This window comes from Procambarus clarkii, chromosome 55 (assembly GCF_040958095.1).
Source record: "Procambarus clarkii isolate CNS0578487 chromosome 55, FALCON_Pclarkii_2.0, whole genome shotgun sequence".
In the NCBI taxonomy this organism is placed as follows: Eukaryota; Metazoa; Arthropoda; class Malacostraca; order Decapoda; family Cambaridae; genus Procambarus; species Procambarus clarkii.
In genome coordinates this window covers 20,534,443-20,559,049 of record NC_091204.1, presented here as the reverse complement: position 1 = coordinate 20,559,049, position 24,607 = coordinate 20,534,443, and the positions used below count along the sequence as shown (strand labels likewise).

The 24,607-nt window shown below is 42.8% G+C and overlaps 1 long non-coding RNA gene across 7 annotated transcripts in view; it reads right to left on the bottom strand.

Annotated features, from left to right (window-relative positions):
* The window catches only part of LOC123754981 (uncharacterized), a 372,841-nt gene that overhangs the window by 89,814 nt on the left and 258,420 nt on the right, over positions 1-24,607 (bottom strand). For 6 of the 7 annotated variants that reach the window (XR_011222968.1, XR_011222967.1, XR_011222971.1 and 3 more), the window contains one exon: positions 18,496-18,637. This is a non-coding gene — a long non-coding RNA (uncharacterized lncRNA). Of the gene's footprint in view, positions 1-15,967; positions 16,145-18,495; positions 18,638-24,607 lie in introns of those variants that run through there. The other variant, XR_011222972.1, reaches the window with a different exon arrangement.

The window sequence follows — 24,607 nt, the reverse complement described above, 5'->3', positions numbered from 1 at the left end:
CTGCAAGAAAAATGACAGGTTGGATAACAAGAACTTTTTACACTAGAGATGCTATACCGATGATGATACTTTTCAAAACGCTTGTGCTCTCTAGAGTGGAGTACTGCTGCACAATGACAGCCCCTTTCAAAGCTGGAGAAATTGCTGACCTGGAGAGCGTGCAGAGATCCTTTACTGCTAGAATCCACTCAGTAAAACATCTAAACTATTGGGACCGACTAAAGAGCCTAAATCTGTACTCCCTTGAGCGCAGGCGGGAGAGATGCATAATAATTTACACGTGGAAAATATTAGAGGGGCTGGTCCCAAACCTGCACACAGAAATAACATCACATGAGACCAGAAGACATGGCAGGATGTGCAGAATGCCCCCGTTGGAAAGCGGAGGTGCAACAGGTACTCAGAGAGAACTTTATCAACATCATAGGCCCGAGACTGCTCAACACACTTCCGCTACACATAACGGGCATAACTGACAATCCCCTCACAGTGTTCAAGAGAGCACTGGATAAGCACCTCCAAAGGATACCTGATCTACCAGGATGTGACTCATACGTCAGGCTGCGAGCAGCCGCGTCCAACAGCCTGGTTGATCAGTCCAGCAACCAGGAGGCCTGGTCGACGACCGGGCCTCGAGGACGCTAAGCCCCGGAAGCACCTCAAGGTAGGTACAGAGCAAATTTAAAGCTCAATGTAGGAAACTAAGAAGATGAAATTAGGTACTTTTTGATTTTGCTTTTAAATAAGGCAAAAGTTTTACAGTTTTTCAATTCACTAGGGAGTGAGTTCCATTGACTAGGTCCCTTAATTTGCATAGTGTGTTTACACAGATTAAGTTTGACCCTGGGGATATCAAAGAGATATTTATTTCTGGTGTGGTGATAATGGGTCCTATTACATCGGTCCAGGTAGAGTTTCAGAGCATGGTTTGCATTTAAGAACAGGGTTTTGTAAATGTAATTGACACAAGAGAATGTGTGGAGGGAGTTAATATTTAGCAAGTTTAGGGATTTAAACAAGGGAGCTGAGTGTTGTCTGAAAGCAGAGTTAGTTATTATTCTGAAAGCAGATTTTTGTTGCGTGATGATGGGCTTAAGGTGGTTTGCAGTGGTAGACCCCCATGCACAGATACCATAATTAAGATAGGGGTAGATTAGTGCATAATATAGTGAGAGGAGAGCAGAGTTAGGAACATAATATCTGATTTTGGAGAGTATACCAACTGTCTTAGAGACTTTCTTAGTTATGTGTTGAATGTGGGTGCTGAAGTTGAGTCTCTTGTCTAGGAATAGGCCTAGAAACTTGCCATCATTTTTATTACTGATGTTAATGTTGTCTATCTGTAGCTGAATTGCATTTGATGATTTGCTTCCAAATAAGATGTAGTAAGTCTTTTCGATGTTTAATGTTAGTTTGTTCGTTGACATCCATAAGTGGACTTTCTTTACTTCATTATTCACAACATTATTTAGTGTGTGTGTGTTGAGGTCTGAATAGATAAGGGTAGTATCGTCAGCAAACAATATAAGTTTGAGAATATTAGACATTAGGCAGATCGTTTATATATATATAAGAAATAGAAGAGGTCCTAAGATACTGCCCTGTGGCACTCCAACGGTAATTGGTAGAGTGGAAGAAGTTGTATCATTGATGGTTACATATTGGTGTCTGTCACTAAGATAGGATCGGATGTAGTCAAGGGCAAGGCCTCGGATTCCATAATGCTGGAGTTTAAGTAAGAGGTAGTTGTGATTAACAGTATCAAAGGCTTTTCTTAGGTTAATGAAGAGTCCAATCGGAAAATCATTTTTGTCAAGGGCTGAGTAGATTACGTCAAGGAGACTAATGATTGCATCGTTGGTGCTCTTTTGGGACCGGAAGCCAAACTGGCAGGGGCAGAGTATGTCGAATTTTACGAGGTAGGAATAGAGCTGTTTGTAAATAATTTTTTCAAATATTTTTGATAGAATGGGTAGATTTGATATTGATCTATAATTGTTTATGTCCGCCGGATTGCCTCCTTTATGGACTGGCGTTACTCTTGCTTTTTTGAGGATATCAGGGAAGGTGTGACACTATAGATTTGTTGAACAGTAGGGCTATGGGTGGGGCAAGGGCACGGGAGGCGCTCTTGTATACAATGGACGGAATTTCACTGGTGTTCCCTGCCTTGGTTTTTAGAGAGAGTATGATGGACACAACATCTGCCGGGCTGATTAGTGAAAGGAGAAGAGAGTTTGGATAGCTGCCTGAGAGATATGTGTTAATATGTGTCTGAGCCTGTGGGATTTTACTGGCAAGATTAGCACCAACCGATGAAAAGAAACTATTAAATTCATTTGCCATTTCTAAATCAGTTGACGGTATATCCCCATCCTTGTAGAGTTTTATTTGGTTATGTGAGTGTTTAGTTCTTAGGATACTAGAGATTGTTTTCCAAGTGCTTTTCATCTTGCCTTTTGCTTCATTGAATCTATTCACATAATATGAAAGTTTTGCCTTTCTTATGATACTGGTAAGCATTGATGAGTACCTTTTAGCTACTTCCTTTGAAACTAGGCCAATCCTAAGTTTCTTTTCATATTCATGTTTCTTGTTGATTGAGTTAATGCCACTTGTGAACCATGGATAGTTTAATCTTTTGTCAGTTACTTGCTTGGTAAGAAGGGGACAATGAATGTTGTAGAGGCTTAGAGTTTTGGAGAGGAAGAGGTTAGCTAATGAATTTATATCCTGGGTATTATTGAATTCAGAATCCCAGTTAATATTGTGAAGTGCATCTGTAAGATTGCCTAAAGCTGATTCATTGTGTAGCCTAAAGGAAAGTTTCTTGCTTTTTGGTGGTGTCATGTCCATGTTCGCTATGAGAAAGGTAGGATAGTGGTCAGTTGTTCTGTCGTAGATTATACCAGATGCAAGGGGAGCTGTTATGTTTGTCCATATGTGGTCCAAGGTAGTTGCTGATGTTTGAGTGACTCGGGTAGGTTTGGTGATTGTGGGGATTAGCATACAGGAGTTCATGCTGTTAAGGAAATAGTCAACTTGAGAGCAATTTTGTTGACCCAGGTCAATATTAAAGTCTCATCCCAGAATGATTTGGTTTTTGTTGAGATTGTTGTTTGTAATAAGATTCCTTAGGTTGTCTGATAAAGACGCTATGTTAGTATTGGGAAATCTATAGATGGCTCCAATAGTCAAAGAGGATTTACGGGATTTAATTGTAAACTGAGCAAAAGCATATTCACAGTAGTCATCTCTGTCACTAATAACACTGTTGCAGATAAATGTATCTCGGTAATATATAGCTGTGCCACCACCTTTTTTATTAGGCCTACAGTTATGAATGGCTTTATAACCGGCTAAGTTGTAGAGTTGGGTATAGTCTTTATTTAGCCAAGTTTGTTAAAATAATGAACCATAAGTTAGTACCTAGTGCTGTGAGTAATGCATTTAAATCGTCAAAATGTTTACCAAGTGATCTAACATTTTGGTTGTAAACTGATAAACAGGTGCTATTTTGGAGTTTGTTTTTAGCCTGGTGTGCTGTGAAATACTTGCAATAATGATGATCAATGTGCTGGTTGGTGTAGATATGAGACAGAAGATTTTGATCAGGATCAATATCAGTGTGCATAGAGATGCAGAGGGATCACGATACAAGATACACGATAAAGCAAAACACAAGAATAAAAGCAAATACAATAAAATAGTAACAATTTAGAAGTAAAATAAAGATCCAATAGATAGCCAGGAAGGACACAGAAGTTACATAAAATAAAACAAAAAATCAGTAGAGACTGACAATATAAATGTAAAATAAAAAATAATAAGAAAATAATAATCATAAAGTAAAATGATCTTGAAGATAATTAGCTTAGAAATGGTTAATTAAAATCCTATAATTGGTATGAACCTAAGAAAACAAAGTGAGCTCAAATAGATAATTCCGAGATAAAAAAAAAAACATGACATGTAAATCTAATTAAATCTTGAAATTTACTCTAATATAAATCTAAGTGTAAAAATAAACAGGATGAGAGTATATTCATGTGGAAGATTTTACTATGATACTGAGGTAGATGCTTATATAAACAATTATACTATTAATTAATTCCAATAAATGATTACAAGAAACAAATACCAAGTTACTTTAAATATAACAGGGTAATAAAAAGCCCTAGGTTTAGTGACAAGGGGATTAACTAAGACCAAATAATTAAGAGTAAATAACAGGCAACTATGACAAACAAAAATAAAAATAAAATTAAAAATAAAAAAAACCTTTGGAAAGGAAAGGCAGAGCTTAAGTACACTTTGGTTGTATGTGAGACTACAAATTATGTTCTGGTTATTCAGCTGATATCCCACAGTCATCCAGGAAAGAAGTGAGGTGTGCCTCAGTGGTTATGACATGTTTTTCCAGAGTAAATCTTCCTAGCTATTATTTTACCATCACGCACAAAACAATGTTTAATAGCAGGGAATCTTTTGCAGATTCCACGTAGTTTAAATAAGAGATTTTGTCTGACAAACACAATATAAACAATATATAATTATGTAAACTGCAACATATGATATTACAACTTGGTTGCTAACCACTACCATTGGGACTATCAGTTGCGTATACTAAGTGGTAGCCCACTTCCTGCTTGCCACTTGTACCAATCTCACCAAAGTGAGTTAAATCTTATAAATCACATATGGCACTATCAGCCCTAGAACATATGTATCTCTGCAGGTAATCCAACCTACAGCTGTAACTCTACAAACTTTAGTATAAGTATTTCTTGGTACAAAAATGATCAGTCACTAGGTAACTACACTATTGATAATATAGGGAAATAGGACATTTATTTATTTAATAATTTATTTTTAATACAATTTTGTTTGTTTGTTATAGAGAATTTGTGTAGCGAGGTAATATATACCTTCAATATTACCAATGAAGTAAAAATAAAGTCCGTGGCTATACCGACCAGGTTTCTGCAACTTCCCACACTAACTTCATATCTTTTCCTTATTTTGTGAAACTTTTTTCATAGTTTTGGCCAGCTGGCGTTTTTGCTCACATATCTGCTCTTGCAGCTCCCTAAATCTTTGCTTATAATGTTCGAGTTCCTGATGTTTTCCTTCCTTATTTATTACGGTAATTCTACGTCGTTTGCATGCGGGTTCCTCCTGCAAGCGGCCATTTTCTAGCTATCTTTTGACGGGCCGTCGTTTATTGACATCACTTGCTGATGCTGCCTGATTTATCACTTCAATTCTGCGTCGTTTACATCTCGGTTCCTCCTGTGGGTGGCTATTTTCTAGTTTTCTTTTGACGGGTCGCCGTTGGTCATCATTATCAGCCGATGTCATTGTTGGCTTCATTATTACTTGGAGGATGGATGACTCTTTGGAACTTAGAAGACTTCGTCTATATGAGTTTTTGTTTGTAAGGTTCTGCCATATGACAGGATACATAAATACTGAATCACAGATATAGACAAATTAGTGAGGTTAGCAGAAGCTTTTACAGCAAGTGGTAAGTGTGTTGGCAATAGAGGGAGTAAGTTTTATTAGTGGTGACGATTGAGGGAGGATAGTAGTAGTGGTGACGATGGTGGGTGTGTAGTAGTAGTGGTGACGATGGTGGGTGTGTAGTAGTGGTGACGATGGTGGGAGTGTAGTAGTAGTGGTGACGATGGTGGGAGTGTAGTTCTAGTGGTGACGATGGTGGGTGTGTAGTAGTAGTGGGGACGATGGTGGGTGTGTAGTAATAGTGGTGACGATGGTGGGTGTGAAGTAGTAGTGGTAACGATGGTGGGTGTGTAGTAGTAGTGGTGGTGACGATGGTGGGCGTGTAGTAGTAGTGGTGACGATGGTGGGTGTGTAGTAGCAGTGGGGACGATGGTAGGTGTGTATTAGTAGTGAAGACGATGGTGGGAGTGTAGTAGTGGTGATGACGATGGCGGGAGTGTAGTAGTAGTGGTGGTAACAATAGTGGGATTGTAGTAGTAGTGGTGGTGGTGGTAACAATGGTGGGATTGTAGTAGTAGTGGTGACGATGGTACGAGTGTAGTAGTGGTGGTGACGATGGTGAGAATGTAGTAGTAGTAGTAGTGGTGGTGACGATGGTGCGAGTGAAGTAGTAGTGGTGACGATGGTGGGAGTGTAGTAATAGTGGTAACGATGGCGGGAGTGTAGTAGCAGTGGTGACGATGGTGGGAGTGAAATAGTAGTGATGACGATGGTGGGAGTGTAGTAGTAGTGGTAACGATGGTGGGAGTGAAATAGTAGTGGTGACGATGGTGGGAGTGTAGTAGTAATGGTAACGATGGTGGGAGTGTAGTAGTAGTGACGACGATGGTGGGAGTGTAGTAGTAGTGACGACGATGGTGGGAGTGTAGTAGTAGTGACGACGATGGTGGGAGTGTAGTAGTAGTGACGACGATGGTGGGAGTGTAGTAGTAGTGACGACGATGGTGGGAGTGTAGTAGTAGTGACGACGATGGTGGGAGTGTAGTAGTAGTGACGACGATGGTGGGAGTGTAGTAGTAGTGACGACGATGGTGGGAGTGTAGTAGTAGTGACGACGATGGTGGGAGTGTAGTAGTAGTGACGACGATGGTGGGAGTGTAGTAGTAGTGACGACGATGGTGGGAGTGTAGTAGTAGTGACGACGATGGTGGGAGTGTAGTAGTAGTGACGACGATGGTGGGAGTGTAGTAGTAGTGACGACGATGGTGGGAGTGTAGTAGTAGTGACGACGATGGTGGGAGTGTAGTAGTAGTGACGACGATGGTGGGAGTGTAGTAGTAGTGACGACGATGGTGGGAGTGTAGTAGTAGTGACGACGATGGTGGGAGTGTAGTAGTAGTGACGACGATGGTGGGAGTGTAGTAGTAGTGGTGACGATGGTGGGAGTGTAGTAGTAGTGGTGACGATGGTGGGAGTGTAGTAGTAGTGGTAACGATGGGAGTGAAGTAGTAGTGGTAACGATGGTGGAAGTGTAGTAGTAGTGGTGACGATAATGGGAGTGTAGTAGTAGTGGTAACGATGGTGGGAGTGAAATAGTAGTGGTGACGATGGTGGGAGTGTAGTAGTAGTGGTAACGATGGTGGGAGTGTAGTAGTAGTGGTAACGATGGTGGGAGTGTAGTAGTAGTGGTGACGATGGTGGGAGTGTAGTAGTAGTGGTAACGATGGTGGGAGTGTAGTAGTAGTGGTAACGATGGTGGGAGTGTAGTAGCAGTGGTGACGATGGTGGGAGTGTAGTAGTGGAGGTGGTGACGATGGAGGGAGTGTAGTAGTAGTGGTGGTGACGATGGTGGGAGTGTAGTAGTAGTGGTGACGATGGTGGGTGTGTAGTAGTAGTGGTGACGATGGTGGGAGTGTAGTAGTAGTGGTAACGATGGTGGAAGTGTAGTAGTAGTGGTGACAATGTGATTGTGTAGTAGTAATGGTGGTGGTGACGATGGTGGGAGTGAAGTAGTAGTGGTAACGATGGTGGAAGTGTAGTAGTAGTGGTGACGATAATGGGAGTGTAGTAGTAGTGGTGGTGACGATGGGAGTGTAGTAGTGGTGACGATGGTGGGAGTGTAGTAGTATTGGTAACGATGGTGGAAGTGTAGTAGTAGTGGTGACGATAATGGGAGTGTAGTAGTAGTAGTGGTGACGATGGTGGGAGCGTAGTAGTAGTGGTGACGATGGTGGGAGCGTAGTAGTAGTGGTGACGATGACGGGAGTGTAGTAGTAGTGGTGGTGACGATGGTGGGAGTGTAGCAGCAGTGGTGACGATTGTGGGTGTGTTGTAGTGGTGACGATGGTGGGAGTGTAGTAGTAGTGACGATGGTGAGAGTGTAGCAGTGGTGACGATGGTGGGAGAGTAGTAGTGGTGGTGACGATGGTGAGAGTGTAGTAGTAGTGGTGACGATGGTAGGAGAGTAGTAGTGGTGGTGACGATGGTGAGAGTGTAGTAGTGGTGGTGGTGACGATGGTGGGAGTGTAGTAGTGGTGACGATGGTGGGTGTGTAGTAGTGGGTGATGATGATTGTGGGAGTGTAGTAGTAGTGGTGACGATGGTGGGAGTGTAGTAGTGGTGGTGGTGATGGTGGGAGTGTAGTAGTAGTAGGTGACGATGGTGGGAGTGTAGTAGTAGTGGTGGTGACGATGCTGGAAGCGTAATAGTGGTGGTGACGATGCTGGAAGCGTAATAGTGGTGGGGACGATGGTGGGAGTGTAGTAGTGGTGGTGACGATGGTAGGAGTGTAGTAGTGGTGGTGACGATAGTAGGAGTGTAGTAGTGGTGGCGACGATGGTGGGAGTGTAGTAGTAGTGGTGACGATGGTGGGAGTGTAGTAGTGGTGACGATGGTGGGAGTGTAGTAGTAGTGTTGACGATGGTGGGAGTGTAGTAGTAGTGGTGACGATGGTGGGAGTGTAGTAGTAGTGGTGACGATGGTGGGAGTGTAGTAGTGGTGACGATGGTGGGAGTGTAGTAGTGGTGACGACGATGGTGGGAGTGTAGTAGTAGTGGTGACGATGGTGAGTGTGTAGTAGTAGTGGTGACGATGGTGGGAGTGTAGTAGTGGTGACGATGGTGGGAGTGTAGTAGTAGTTCTGATGATGGTGGGAGTGTAGTAGTAGTGACGACGATGGTGGGAGTGTAGTAGTAGTGACGACGATGGTGGGAGTGTAGTAGTAGTGACGACGATGGTGGGAGTGTAGTAGTAGTGACGACGATGGTGGGAGTGTAGTAGTAGTGACGACGATGGTGGGAGTGTAGTAGTAGTGACGACGATGGTGGGAGTGTAGTAGTAGTGACGACGATGGTGGGAGTGTAGTAGTAGTGACGACGATGGTGGGAGTGTAGTAGTAGTGACGACGATGGTGGGAGTGTAGTAGTAGTGACGACGATGGTGGGAGTGTAGTAGTAGTGACGACGATGGTGGGAGTGTAGTAGTAGTGACGACGATGGTGGGAGTGTAGTAGTAGTGGTGACGATGGTGGGAGTGTAGTAGTAGTGGTGACGATGGTGGGAGTGTAGTAGTGGTGACGATGGTGGGAGTGTAGTAGTATTGGTAACGATGGTGGAAGTGTAGTAGTAGTGGTGACGATAATGGGAGTGTAGTAGTAGTAGTAGTGGTGGTGACGATGGTAGGAGCGTAGTAGTAGTGGTGGTGGTGGTGGTGGTGACGATGACGGGAGTGTAGTAGTAGTAGTGGTGACGACGATGACGGGAGTGTAGTAGTAGTAGGTGGTGGTGGTGACGATGACGGGAGTGTAGTAGTAGTAGTGGTGGTGACGATGACGTGAGTGTAGTAGTAGTAGTGGTGGTGGTGGTGGTGGTGGTGACGATGACGGGAGTGTAGTAGTAGTAGTGGTGACAATGACGGGAGTGTAGTAGTAGTAGTAGTGGTGACGATGACGGGAGTGTAGTAGTAGTAGTGGTGACGATGACGGGAGTGTAGTAGTAGTGGTGGTGGTGACGATGATGGGAGTGTAGTAGTGGTGACGATGGTGGGAGTGTAGTAGTGGTGACGATGGTGGGAGTGTAGCAGTGGTGACGATGGTGGGAGTGTAGTAGTAGTGGTGACGATAGTGGGAGTGTAGTAGTGGTGGTGACGACGATGGTGGGAGTGTAGTAGTGGTGGTGGTGACGATGGTGGGAGTGTAGTAGTGGGTGATGATGATTGTGGGAGTGTAGTAGTAGTAGTGACGATGGTGGGAGTGTAGTAGTAGTGGTGGTGACGATGGTGGGAGTGTAGTAGTGGTGGTGGTGATGGTGGGAGTGTAGTAGTGGTGGTGATGATGGTGGGAGTGTAGTAGTGGTGGTGATGATGGTGGGAGTGTAGTAGTAGTGGTGACGATGGTGGGAGTGTAGTAGTAGTAGTGGTGACGATGGTGGGAGTGTAGTAGTAGTGGTGACGATGGTGGGAGTGTAGTAGTAGTGGTGACGATGCTGGGTGTGTAGTAGTGCTGACGATGGTAGGAGTGTAGTAGTGATGACGATGGTAGGAGTGTAGTAGTGATGACGATGGTAGGAGTGTAGTAGTTGTGGTGACGATGGTGGGAGTGTAGTAGTTGTGGTGACGATGGAAGGAGTGTAGTAGTAGTAGTAGTGACGATGGTGGGAATGTAGTAGTGGTGACGATGGTGGGAGTGTAGTAGTAGTGGTGACGATGGTGGGAGTGTAGTAGTAGTGGTGACGATGGTGGGAGTGTAGTAGTAGTGGTGGTGACGATGGTAGGAGTGTAGTAGTAGTGTTGACGATGGTGGGAGTGTAGTAGTAGTGGTGGTGACGATGGTGGGAGTGTAGTAGTAGTGGTGGTGACGATGGTGGGAGTGTAGTAATAGTTGTGACGATGGTGAGAGTGTAGTAGTAGTGGTGACAATGGTGGGAGTGTAGTAGTAGTGGTGACGATGGTGGGAGTGTAGTAGTAGTGGTGACGATGGTGGGAGTGTAGTAGTAGTTGTGACGATGGTGGGAGTGTAGTAGTAGTGTTGACGATGGTAGGAGTGTAGTAGTAGTGTTGACGATGGTGGGAGTGTAGTAGTAGTGTTGACGATGGTGGGAGTGTAGTAGTGGTGACGATGGTGGGAGTGTAGTAATGGTGGTGACGATGGTGAGTGTGTTCTTGGGTGGTGGGAGAAGAGGGGGGAGGGGGAGGTCTTCGTGTAGGGATAAGTCATCTGTGCTTTGCTTATCCCAGAGGGTGAAGGATACTTTCTTCAGTCTTGTTCTGTTCCTCTGTATCCCTTATTCATGACATAATAAAACTGGTTCCTTGCCTCCCAGGCATGTACCTTCCTTCTGTCAGCGAGGGAGTGGTGGTCAGGGGCTAGATTCACGAAGAAGTTACGCAAACACTTACGAACCTGTACATCTTTTTTCAATCATTGTCGGCGATGAGTCACAATAACGTGGCTAAAGTATGTTGACCAGACCACACACTAGAAAGTGAAGGGACAACGACGTTTCGGTCCGTCCTGGACCATTCTCAAGATCGACTTGAGAATGGTCCAGGACGGACCGAAACATCTTCGTCCCTTCACCTTCTAGTGTGTGGTCTGGTCAACAATCTTTGTCAGCTTTGTTTACAATTATTAAACAGTTAATGAGCTCCGAAGCACCAGGAGGCTGTTTATAACAACAACAACAGTTGATTGACAAGTTTTCCTGCTTGTAAACCGCTTAATAAATGTAACCAAAGTCATCAAAGATTACAGAAAGATGTACAGGTTCGTAAGTACTTTCGTAACTGCTTCGTGAATCTGGCCCCAGGGTCGTCGTCCCAGTGGTCGCTGAGGCTCTGATGGAGGTCGACATCACAAAATATGCTGGCCACGCCCTTCAGCTCGCTATTTCCGTAGGTCAATACAGTTTGTAGAGTTTCTCCCATTTTTCGTTGAATACAATATTGTATTTTCCCTGAGACTAGTCCAGTTATCAGCACGGGAATGTAGCGATCGTAACCTTATCTTGAGGTTATCTTGAGATGATTTCGGGGCTTAGTGTCCCCGCAGCCCGGTCCTCGACCAGGCCTCCACCCCCAGGAAGCAGCCCGTGACAGCTAACTCCCAGGTACCTATTTACTGCTAGGTAACTGGAGCATCGGGGTGAAAGAAACTCTTCCAATTGTTTCTCGACGGCGTCCGGGATCGAACCAGGGACCACAGGATCACGCGTCTAAGTGTTCTGTCCGCTCAGCCACCGGCTCCCTTGTTCTTGTACCTTATACCTTGTACCTTAAGCTAAGCTGTCAGTTTTGTTGATTTTTTTCAATTGAAATTTATATCAGAATTCTCATAGCAGTTTAAATACAACTCGAGTTATTATGCTGTAAATATAAGTTTGGAGAGCGTTCCTGTGTGGCCCATCCCGAAGGCTCGCTGCCAAGCCTGTGTTACCCGTATCCAGGGTACCCGTATCTTTTACTCACCTGTTAAATCATGTCAACGATTCACATTTACATTCTTATGTTTCCTGAAACATTATATTTAAGATTACTCAAGTCGAATGTTTTAATAACTACCAGGTGGCAAACATTATTATTAAAGGTGTGGAGAGAGAATGAGGAGGGAGAGAGGAAGGATGTTTGTGAGAGGTATTAGAGGGCGAGGGGGGGGGATTACGGTATTAGGAAAGGGGGGAGGGATTACCGAGAGAAGAGGAGGGGGGGATTACGCGTACTTTCTTGGTCACCTGTTATATCTATTTTCCCTGATATATATTTATTCGTTCAGTGGCGTTTGATGCCAGGCAAGGAAACACAGCCACGAGTTAAATCATTAATATTTAAGTAAATTAATTAATTCCTACAGTCTTATCCTTCCAATAGTTTAAACTCTGGAAACTAGTCACGTCAAGAGCTCAGCGACGAGCAGAATGCTTCAGCACCAATTATGATATTCATGTGAAGCAAATGGTCTAGCATTATCATGGTTGATTATTCATTCTTAGTAGAGCCGACTTGCATCATACAGTTTAGACTTTAGTTTATTGACGAATAATTCTACTTGGCCCAATTCATACAATTCAACAACAAGCCGTACAATTCAATGGGCCAGCTAAATCGTGTATCCCCAGGTGATGCTGTAAGCCATTGCTGCTACAACAGAAGTATGCACAACAAAGACGGAAAGAATGTACATAGTCTACAAAGAGGTAACTACCTTTAAAAAAAAACAGACATATTAACCCCAGCTGACAAGTCTTAGTAAAGAATCTGCATCTGGGAGATTGTACACACACACACACACACACGAATGACCATTTTTGCGTCTGAGGTTTCTGGAGGAAGCTCCAACATGGTCATAAACCCATCAAACGAGGACTTTCTACTACTGATAAGGTACTGCCATTGTGGGATTCTCACCACCACACGATGCTAAAGGCTTAGACTAGTGCCACGACATTCAGCGTAAGTTGTTTCGGTCGGTTGACTTGCTAAAACGATAAGCAACACATTCGGTGCCACAAAATTGATGGTTAATACTTACAGGAGACGTCAGCGTTCTTCAGGGACAGTGATCCTCCACGAACTTACCTGTAAAAATAGAAAGATGTTGTCTTACAATATTAAGGTGAGCATTTAGAATTTAAATATATACTTGTCACCCCAGTGATTTTTTTTTAATCATTTGGGTGTATTGCGACTGTAGGTAGTTCTGTCGTTAGGAAATGTGACTAGAGATTTACATGTAAATTACACACGGAAGTCACAATAGCGTGGTGCATCAAATGAACCAATTCACAAGGGCCGTGATGAGGGTTCGAACCTACGTAGGCTCCTACGTATGACCCTATCTCTTACGAAGAGCTAGAGTGAAGAGGTAGAACAGCTTATTGATAGAGCCCGAGTGCATGGGGAAATTGTGTAAAACCCTGGTTTCTCTCTCTCGGACTGCAGGATCCATGAGAGTCAATTAGAACCCCGGTTGCAATTCTTTTGACCATGACGTGGTCTAGTCGATTAAGACAGCGTCTGGGATCCTCTCAGACGTAAGTTCGAACCCCTCATCATGTCTTGTGGATTTGTTCATTACATTGCAAATAATTCTCAAAATCGTTGCTGTAAAGTTTCAGAATAGAAAGATTTAACATGTACTTGTAATCTAAAGTGGTATCTGGATTTGGAGTTCATATTAAACAAAAAAAAATTAATTTATGCTAATGTCATTCTTTTAAGATGCGCACACTGTCCCCAGAGGCGATATTCTATGTGCTATGAAGATAATGCCATCTTCTGTGACTACTTATTCTCTTCAAGGGATGACATTAATTTGTACACTATTACTTTGCAGATTTAAATAACTATTTGGTGTGGTATAACTTCCTGTTATTCTTAGCCATATTAGAGCTCATGGGTGACCCAAAATAGTTGCACATCTTTGGAAAGTTAGAAAATAATTTGTCCAGTCATTTTGGCCAATTACTGTGAGAGTGCAAGCCAAACTAGGCCAATGACTGCCGAATATTTATAAAATAGAACATGTCCATGGCTAGAGGTCAGGTGATTGGGGTTAGCCTCATTAAATAATGGATTACTGTCAATTGTAAAGTGACAATGGTCGGGGTTCATCCAACCTTACGGGCTATTCATGCCCGTGCCACCTCTTGGGTGGCTTAATCTTTATCAATCAATCGGGGTTCATCCCCCACCGCCACTTTGGCTATCGGGGGATCGAACGCTGACCCTGCAAGAAACAAGGTTGTTGCTCTACCAGTCTTAGTAGTATGAAGCTCCGGCAGATCAGTAAACAGGTGCATATTTGAAACTTTTTTATGACATGAAAAAGAATGTAGTGTGGAACGTTGCATTAAAGGCACGATGGAATCTGAGGAACCTCATTCCATGGATTTCACACATCCAAACTCCAGGGGTTTGGACTCCTCGTATGGAAGTATAACCACGTGTATGTATGGTGCATACAGTAGCAAATAAGGCATGTTAACATTTTACCTATAAATGTGTATCATTAAGCAGGACTAGAGCACAAATGCACTTATTCCACACCACACCCCCACACGTGTGTGTAGAGTTTACAGTTTCGTACACTAATTCGTGTATTTATGATTTTAAGTTGCACAGAAATCACACCTAGGTGATATATATCATTCAGAAAATCCACTAGGACTGAGGCGATTCGAAACCGCGACCCCAGCTGTGACCACTTTGCAGTTGCACCTTAGTGCTTGTGGGTCATACATAACTTGGACTGGCTTCAGTAAGGGCCTCCAGACTTCCCGTGATTTCAGAAGAAATCAGGTTCTATGACTTACAAGTCGCGATGGTACAGTGGAGGAGTTTGCAGCTAGCAACGCTATAGTCGCGGGTTCGCAGCCCCTCAAGCCCTAGTGGGTTTTCTCATCGATATTGTTCAAGTTCGTGCACTTGCAGGCCGCAGGTGGGCGATAATCTGCCTTCCACTGACGTACCATTTCTTCCCAGAAATGAAAAATAGTTGCGCTTCAACTTGTGACGAGTTTTATGACAGGAGCACTATACCAGTCTGCCTGTCTCCAGGAAAGGCAGCCCTTTAGGGTCTCAAGTAGGAGGAATAAACTTTAGTGTACTATAGAAACAAATCTGTAACAAGGACTAAATAATACTCTTGTTAAACGGCAAAAAACCTCTTTATCTGTCACTTGCATTATTACGCAATTAGTTGTGTACCATCGCTATAAGTTTATATCAGACATTAAGTTTTATTCTGAAACGCTTACAAAGTAGATGGTAAACTGAAAGTTTAGATCCTCCAGAATAGGCACGTTCGCCCACAGTCACAGTGTTTTATCTTGATAAACCAATCAGTGGGTGGGATTTCCTGTCGAGCAAGTACATCCCTTGTGTTGGACTTTATACCTGAAGAAAAAATTAGTCTTATATTCCTTTGGCTGCCTTTTGTCTTCGTGGGTAGGGAGACTTTAGTCGTGGTGTCTGCTACATCCGGCTACTGGAGAATTATGATGAGGTTATCGTCCGTGCTCGAGACAATAGCCGGTGTATACATTTTGCTACCCTGGGGCTAGAATCACTAAGTAGTTACTCAAGTCCTTACGAACCTGTACATCTTTCCTCAATCTTTGGCAACTTAGTTTAAAATTATTGAAGTTGATGATCTCTGAAGCAGAAGGCTGTTTATATCAACTATTATTGTTATAAACAGCCTCCTGGTGCTTCGCAGCTCATTAACTGTTTAATAATTTTAAACTAAGCCGCCGAAGACTGAGGAAAGATGTACACGTTCGTAAGTACTTGTGTAACTGCTTGCCGCCTTGCGGAGTACTCACTTTTCTCCAGTTGTTCAAGGTCCTGTTTAGACTAAAGGGAATTTATGCTCTTATGTCCCCGATTTTTATTTTCGTGGATTCTGACCGAGGATTATTCCCCTTGGCTTTTAACTGAAGGTTTGGTAGTTTGTGGTGGATTTGTGGCTTCAAGTGGCCGAGTAGATCCAAAGGCTTTGATTTTTGACCCATTCTAAGCATCGTTTGTTCCATGTCAATGTTCCGCATGATTTTAATCCACTCGGTTTGGACATTTTGCATTTGTGTTCTTTATGCAGATATTTTCCATATATCAGTGTGTAGCTCGCTGCATCCTCTACACCATTCCAGAACTGCAGGCATCCTTATGGGGGCCGAAACACCGACATCTGTAACAGCCAGGTACAGAAATAATAATGTTAGTCCTACGTTTCTAGAAATAATTCAAGCATCCCATTTTCTTTATTCCGTAAATTTGTCTCAACCCTATTAATCATAATTTCCAAATTTATGAGATTTTTCAATTTCACCACTTATTGTCCACGTAACTTAGCAACAATTTTTTTCTACTGCATTAAACTGCATATAGACAAAGACTTAAAGTATGCTAGACCTTTCAGAGTCCGCGGTCATCTATAAACTTTTAAACATTGTCTTTTCATTTCGAAACATTTGCTAGAATAAAATGTTTATGCCAGTCTTTGCTAATGTTAGACACTCTTGTGATCAAACTAATATGGCTTATACTATTCCAGGATCCGTAAGTAGCAAATGGTACGTCTTTTATTATCCGCGATGATAATCTATATTGCAAAGAAGTAATTATCAATAGAAGACACCAAACCGGGAAAGCTATGCAACACCATCAAATGTGCGGAATAATCAGAGGGTGCTAAATATCACCAAGGATGCCAATACGAGAACAAAAACGCATAAGGCGATCGATATCAAAATTATCAGTCGCTAAAAATTCTATCGAGGGACAAGCGACCGCGAGGGACTGTCGGAAAAAAGACACGCTCGTCTTGGAAGTCAGGACATGTATTACAAGGAAAATGATGGGCAAGTCCCACTGTGAATGTTTACGCCATGCAGGGTTAAGTTAATGAAGGCCCAAACCTCTGAACGCTGTTGGACCCCTACTTAACCTCTTAAGAGTTTTAAGTATGGTTTTAAAGAACAATCTTCGCAGAGTTTTGGCGTTTTAAATCAAACTTTTTGTTCTATTTCTCACAGGAACTTTCCAGTTATATAAACAAGGAAATGCCACGGCTCATGAATTTTTCTGCGACATGCCTGACATGCCTTTATTGCGTGGGGTGAATTTATTCTGTACTTAACAGGAATTTGTTAATGATTTGTAGAAGAAAAAAAATTATACGAATGCTTAATTTAATCATCACGAATAATGGGTGAACATCACGATCATTTATAACTTATAAGAATAAACGGTCAATGCTGCAGCTCTATTCAAAGTGAGACGAGCTCCACCATACTTAAGTCATTTATAAGCAAAACCAATGAATTTAGTTTTAATTGAATACAACACAAAAGTGGTAATTCTTAAGCACTGTCGGGGAAAAGAACTTTACTATAATTCATTAGAAGAAAACGGTGGATCATTGCCCTGTCGCCAATAAATGCCAGCAAATATTTGAAATTTTTAAATATATCCGAACTGGTAATAAAAAATCCAATTGAACCAACTATCAGTACTAAAAAATATTAAATATAACGCCTTTCTCTACTTGATAAAATCGCATCTTGTGTCGAGCCGGATGCGAGAGTGGGAGAGGGAGCGGGGCCGACGCCATTAAATTTAACGTAAAGAAGTCTCGCGTGGAGGTCACCAAGCTCCACTATTTTCCCCTCTACTTTATATTATGGTACGTGAACAGCTCCCATAACGGCATTATCTATAGTGCTCCAGAACAGCACTATCTTCAACAATAAGGGATGTGTTCTGTATCTGATAACCCATTAAATCTAGTCATTCCTGGCCAGTAATGCAAGTTAGATTAGAATATGTTGGGCTAAACTGCATGGCAAGGTACCCTGTTAATTGCTTAGTATAACTTATTATACTAGTTTCCCCTACAAGGCGTATTTGTGTGATCTCTGTTCATATCTTTGTCCAGGCCATAACTAGACAAGCTGTATTTGTTCCATTTTATTTACCAATCCATGTAGTATTAACTGTGTACCAATATTAATTTAGATTGATAAACTAACCCCCCCCCCCCCCAGCTTAAGTAGGAAAAGATGTGGGAATTTAATATCAGTCCATTTTAAATTCATGCAGTCCGCTATTGAAATTATAAGTATTAATAAATAATTTATATTAATGAATTCTAATTTATAACCGATTAGAATTAAAATAAATCCCACGATTCGGGTTTTCCCCACATGAATGCTTGCTCAACACCAGACGTTTCACCAAAAGTGGATTTTTTTTATTTAATCTATTTTACTACTGATAATCAAGTTGGTTCATGAGAAATGTTTCTCGTGCTTAAAGTCCAGAGACATGTTTTAAGAATTTCCAATATTCGTAGCTGGTGAAATTAATGGCGATATGACAATGATACCCTGTTCTATTCGAATGAATGTGTTAGTAAATCGTGCTTGTTAGAAAAAACACCAAGAAATTATTTTAAATTTAATTAAAAAAAAATGTTTACAAATCAGATTTCACAACTAGTTATTTACATTGGACCTACGGGAAACTATAGGCCCTCACCCCGTTGTGAAGCTGGAGGAAAGTTGAGAAGGCTTGCCCAACAGGTGCCTAGTTGAGAAGTCTGACGAGAATAAAGTCATGACTACAGCAGATTAAAGAGGTGGCCTTGTAGAGTTCAGGACCACAGCGTTCGCATCATTAACTGAAATGAAGACGAACCTCTTTAGTTTATATTTAAACCAAGTGATTTGAGATTTAACAGCTGTACTGACGAGCTGGAAAGATTCTGTACAAACTGGAATCGAAGTTAACCATGTAGAAATTTAGGTGAACCAATACCTAGTTTTATTTTTATCAGTGAACAGTTTAAAAAGGTAAACCACATTGAGATCTAAAACTATATTAAGGAATTGACATGTACGAGTTAAAGCAAGCGTATCAACTAGTTCAAGGAGGCACTTGCCTTCCTTACCTCACCCCCACGACAACAGGGAGAGGGAGACGTCAAGAAACTAAGTGTAATCACGTTATGAGAGACGTCCCTCTGATCCACGGAGAGTATCTTCAAATCAAACGAGACCTACGATGGGCACAACCGTGTTTAAATTGTGTAAATTTTCGTGTCTCTTTCGAGGAACGTGGGTTCAAGAATTCTCCAGCCCCATTAGACATTGAGGGCATTTTCGCTTATGTTTTCAAAAGTCTAAAAATTCTCTAAAAACCATCTTAAACCATGGTGCTACTTATTTAAGATTGAAATTGGCTGGCTGGTCGCCAGAGGGGGGGCGGACGTGCTCTGATGTTGCTCCCCAGTTGACAATATGAATAGTCGGTGGTCGGGCGTCTCCCGTGCCCTAATCGCAAAGCAAGAACGTGCCACACGGGTCATCTCTGCCTCTTCTGAAGGGGACGTTTTTAGCTCTTGGTTTTCGACGCAGGTTGAAATGGGGGTCGAAAAAGGACACACTACGCCAGGAGAGCGTAGTGTATTCCCAGTCAAGGATACACTACAGGCGAGATTAATCCGCGGATTCATCATCATGGCAGTTCGGCTTGTATAGGGATCTAGATGAAGTAAAGTGTAAAGTGTGTGGACATAGGCAGGGACACACTCGAACACTATATCTTTGATTGTTGTAAAATTGAGCCTTTTAGAGATAAATCTAAGCTCACTCTGTATGAAATGGCAACCTATCTTATTACCATGGATAAATTACCTGAAATCCTTGCACTGTACCCACATTTTGCTTCCAGTAGATGAACGACATGAGATTCAGAAACAAGTAGTGTATTGTGAGGACTAATAATAAACAGAAGCTCCCCTATGACACTGTAATATCCCCATTGGCCAAACTATTATGTATTAACGACAAGACCTACCATTAATGTATGATGACTTATTGTAAATATGTAGCTCTTGCAATAGCACTCTCTGTAACTAGCTGACATTGTATCTATAAGGTGTGAAGGATTGAAGAAATTGTTTATTACATAATCAAAGATGAGGTCTGATAAAGACCTTGTGCGCCCTCTGTAATGCTTTTGCACTACCGCTCACAGGATGAGTATGGGGTGCACAATAAACTAGCCGCCTTCGGCGGCAACAATTCAAAAAAATTCACCCGGAGGGACCTATGCAACCTGGCAAAACGGGAAGACTCCCGACCCTAGCAGCAGAGCGAAGATTAAATTCATCGACGCATCAGACGGCCTAAACCCCGACCAGCAATTGAGGGATGCAAACATCAGCGAGTTAAACAACGCAAAATTAATGAAAAATAGCCATCATACGCTGAAGGCAGCCGCCTTCTTTCCCTCCTTTCCCCTCCCCCCTCCTTAGGGGGATGGGGGGCCTAATTTTGCTCGTTTGGAATAGATGTATTCCATATCCGCCACCGGGAAGACCAACACCGAAGACTTAAGCTTAAAAAGAGACCGACTAGAGTAGAGCTGTCCTCTTCCCATCGCCCCCCTCCCCACACAAGACCCGGCCTCCCTGCCTAGCTGGCCTGGTTGTCGAGAGCCTCAGATCTGCCATGCAACTGTTGAGCCCTGGCTCCATCCCTCCGTCGTGTCCTCTCACCGGCTATTCTTCAGCTACACCCACTTCCCAGCTTACCCGAAGGGCATCTTGTCCTGTATCTCATACATACACCACGCCTCCAACGTTCCCAGTGTTTATGCCCAACACTAGGAACACTGGAAACGTTCATTCCCAACAGATCTTCGCGTCTGAGGAAAGAGGGGAGGGGGGGGGGGAAGATGTTTTCTCAAGCAACGAGGTCTTAAAATATTGGTAAAGCACAATCATTTCTGCAACTTATTTACGCCACTAACTGCAATGTGGGGAGTCATCTTATTCACCATAACTTGCACGACTGACCTCAACACAAACATCTTCACAAGACTACACTTCAAGCCATGAAAACTATATGCATCCAAAGTAATAGACTGTCACAGGTTCCTTTCACAAAGATTACCATGTCCAATCGTGAAGTTAAGATTAGTCAGATACCATCTTTTCACACTAGCTGACCGTCACATCGCCACTGGTGACAATTTTTAGAGAGATTCCGTAGAATGTGGATTCAAACTACTAATGAACCAAAAGGCATGGAGAGAGTAGTGCCAGCGCCTGTTCGAAACTAACCACTGAGGTGGCTGGCACATTCTCTCCGGAAACTAAGGCGACACCCTCATTGGTTGCTCCAGATAAGCTCCTTCAATTCTGGGAGGGAAAGTTGTCTAGGACATCCGATCCAGACACTCTGCCCTTTACCCCGACACACAGACCTTGGGAAGCCAATAACATCATAAGATTCTTACTGCACAGAAGTATACCATAATTTATGCTCCTGGCCCCGACGGTATTACCATCGGTCTCCTTAAGGCGCTAAACACAAACGGCTATTAATGTATTGCGCGGTTTCGGTTTTGTTACCGAAATCTATATATATTGCGCGTGTTACGGACCCGAGCACAGCGTCCGAGCACGGAGCTGTGACGACCGCGCCATCTCTTGGTCGGCTCCCGAAACCCCATCCAAATGGACGACGCCATCTAGCGAGGACAGGATAAACCGGCCACAGGGGCTGGTTTCCCGTCCTGATCAGCACGTAACATAGCCGCTGCTGACCTCTGGTGAGGTGGCGCTTAGACAGCAACGCCATCTATGGAGTGGATCGGTGGGCGTTTGTGTCTAAGCCTGTAAGTTAGGTGCCCTAGAGTGTAACTAGTACTGATGACGTGTCTGATTACAGAGTCGACCTGGGACTGCTGAATCGGACGGTGGATCAGTCTACTCAAGGCAGCCGAAGTATTTCCACGAGTTTGCTGCAGAAGCTGAGTCGCCCCCCGGATGAACACTTGTGTTAAACTGCCTGTGACGTGGCAGTTCAGGAATTGTCGTACCCGGGGCTGACTGGTGGAGAAGACTAGCCACTGGGGTGTTGTGGTGAGAAGAGTGATCTGTGGAATCACGAGGCTCCTGCCTAGGGCTCGCAACCCTAGTACCGGTCGTGGAGTGGCCTATGCAGCAGAGCTGATTGGAACCTGCCAGCTACAAACTGGATTTGGGGTTGAAGGCCTCCAAGACGGCGCACCCAGTGGGACTGATTTGGCTGGCCTGTGGCCAGGGTAGACTCATTTAAGGGAATTAAGGATTCATCGTAAGGCCACAAGAGAACCAGGGCTAAGCATCGTTGAGCACCGTGAAACCTCCCGAGTCTTCGGAAGAAGTCATTGTACACAAGTGTAATAATAGTAATCGCGTGTGACTGTTTATATACTTATTTATGGTGGTGGAATAATTATATATTTAAGTTTAGTGCAGTTTTATCCCTTCCCCTTTAATTTACTTGCGTTACGGAACACACCCCTTGAAAGCCACTACTAACTTGGGGCCGGATACCCTTACTCTATTAACATGAGAGAAAGAACCCAGTTGCGACCTAATAGGGCCGTAACAGCGCGGTTAAAAGGGCTATAACTTCGAAAAATCTTAAAATACTGAAATTTATAAATACTACATGGTTCTGGCAACGCCGTTGTACAAACCGCATCTTATGAAAACGTTATTATGGTAAATTTTTCAGCCGCCATTGTCCCCAATGTGGTCCCAGCAGCTCTGATGCGCAGAAGAGCGAGCATAAAATTCAGGTAGCCTTCGTGGGCGATGGCGACTAGCATAAAAAAATGTGGAATGAACAATGGTGCTGGACCATGTGGAGAAGAAAATGTGGAAAAAAGCAGAGTGTATAAATCACTTTAGCACGAGACTTGCAACACAGCTACGCAACTTGCAGAAGTTAGCTGTCGAAGTGAGAGTCAAAAGGGAAGACGAATGCCACGGGTCAAAGGAAAAGGAAAACTGACAATACCATTCTGATGTCACCAGGTACACATCAAAGCCATCAGGGACAACACTGACTGGAAACAAGTTAGGGATGCCTGACTGTTCCATGCAACGTCCACTGATGAAAAGCCAGTGCACGTGCACTGGCCTAAAAGCAAAGACATGACATTTCTACCAAGAAATTGTAAATAGGAAGACTCCACGATAACAAGATGGCTGTACATTTTCAGCTACCGAGCAAGCACATGACTGAAGTCTAGAAGATCTAATACAACTTTTGTAGTGAAAGAAAACCATGGAGGTGTCTGGAGGAAAGATTCAGAATCCAAATTAGTCTACACCACCGAGTTTGAAAACTCCCAAAACATTTGTTCGTCGTGCAATGGTCGACTTCATCATACAGTCAAGGCCGTCAATTACAACGCCTAGTATTTGATGGGATCTGACCAGCCTCCTTGATCTGCCTCAATGACATCCCAGATTGGTACTTCAACATGAACAAGTTTATGCAGCAATCAACAACATACACCGCCAAGCCGAGGAAGGCTCCTGAAGATCCTGGCTATGGGGCTGGTGCCTATTAGTCTGCAATATTAGTCCTCATGGTGCCACTCAGGACCCACATTGACCAATTCTAATAGGTTTACATTATGTTTTATAGTACGTTTTAGAGTTATATTTTTATTACAAAAATTAAAATTTAAATCTAGAAACTTCATGGAACTTTCACACCTTGCGTCAAAATCTCAAACCAACTGAATCCTATGCCTTTACTCATGACTGCAGTTAGGTACTGGTAGAACAGGTTGTGTATTTGCAGTATATAAAAGGAACGAAATGATCATGTCTAGTACACAGATTGAACAACTGGGCAAGCACGACAGTTATTTGGTATATCTAGCTACCGAGTACCTTAAGCTCAACGGTGGTGGAGCGATATTCTGCGAGTGCTCTGCAGTCCTTAAATAACCTATCGCAATGTATGTCTGAAGTAGCTTGTAATATATTAATGTAATTTTTCCCCAATGATAACTTATAAAATTTGTGTAGATCCCATCCAATGTTGGAGTGAAAACATGACTTTGTAGATTGATTGGCTATGATGCTTGCAGGAATGAAGGCATTGCTTATGACTTTGGATTATCTAATGCAATTATTAGAATCAAAAGAAATTCAGATTTAGAAGTCCTAAGAAATGACCAGACCTCTGAAATCTGCAGTATTAAAAGCAATGACGACTTTTGTAATAGGTATTTGTACGGTCAGCACAGTAACCGGAGCAGGCAGCGAGATACAGCCAGGGAGAATTCGTGCATTGACTATAGGCATGACTATAGGCATTTACTATTGACTGTCCTGTCTGACAGTGATTACCAGCATTATTCTCTACTATTAATAAGACAAATCCTCAGATTAGGCAAAATTTTAATTAGTTTTGTCAAAGATGTTAATAAACAACCTTACTGGACGCATGCCTTTATGTAGGTGTGGCAATTTCGATAAAAATCTGTCTATATCAACCTCAGGTGGCATAATCCTAAACTTCATTTTGTTCAAGTAATTAATTTACAACAAGGTGACTAATATTCTATTTTACATATACTATTGTGACGGTAATCTCTTTCAAGAGATTTAGCCTGCTCCTTTCTACATTGCATTACTTCTATACTTCTGCAACATTATGATACCACATTCAAGAATAGTATACAAGTGTAATAATAGACATCTCTACAGGGGGTATACACTACCCTACTCTCACTCCTCATCCCCTCCCCTCCTCACTGTCGGTGCACCACCTCGTCGATCACCAAATGACCA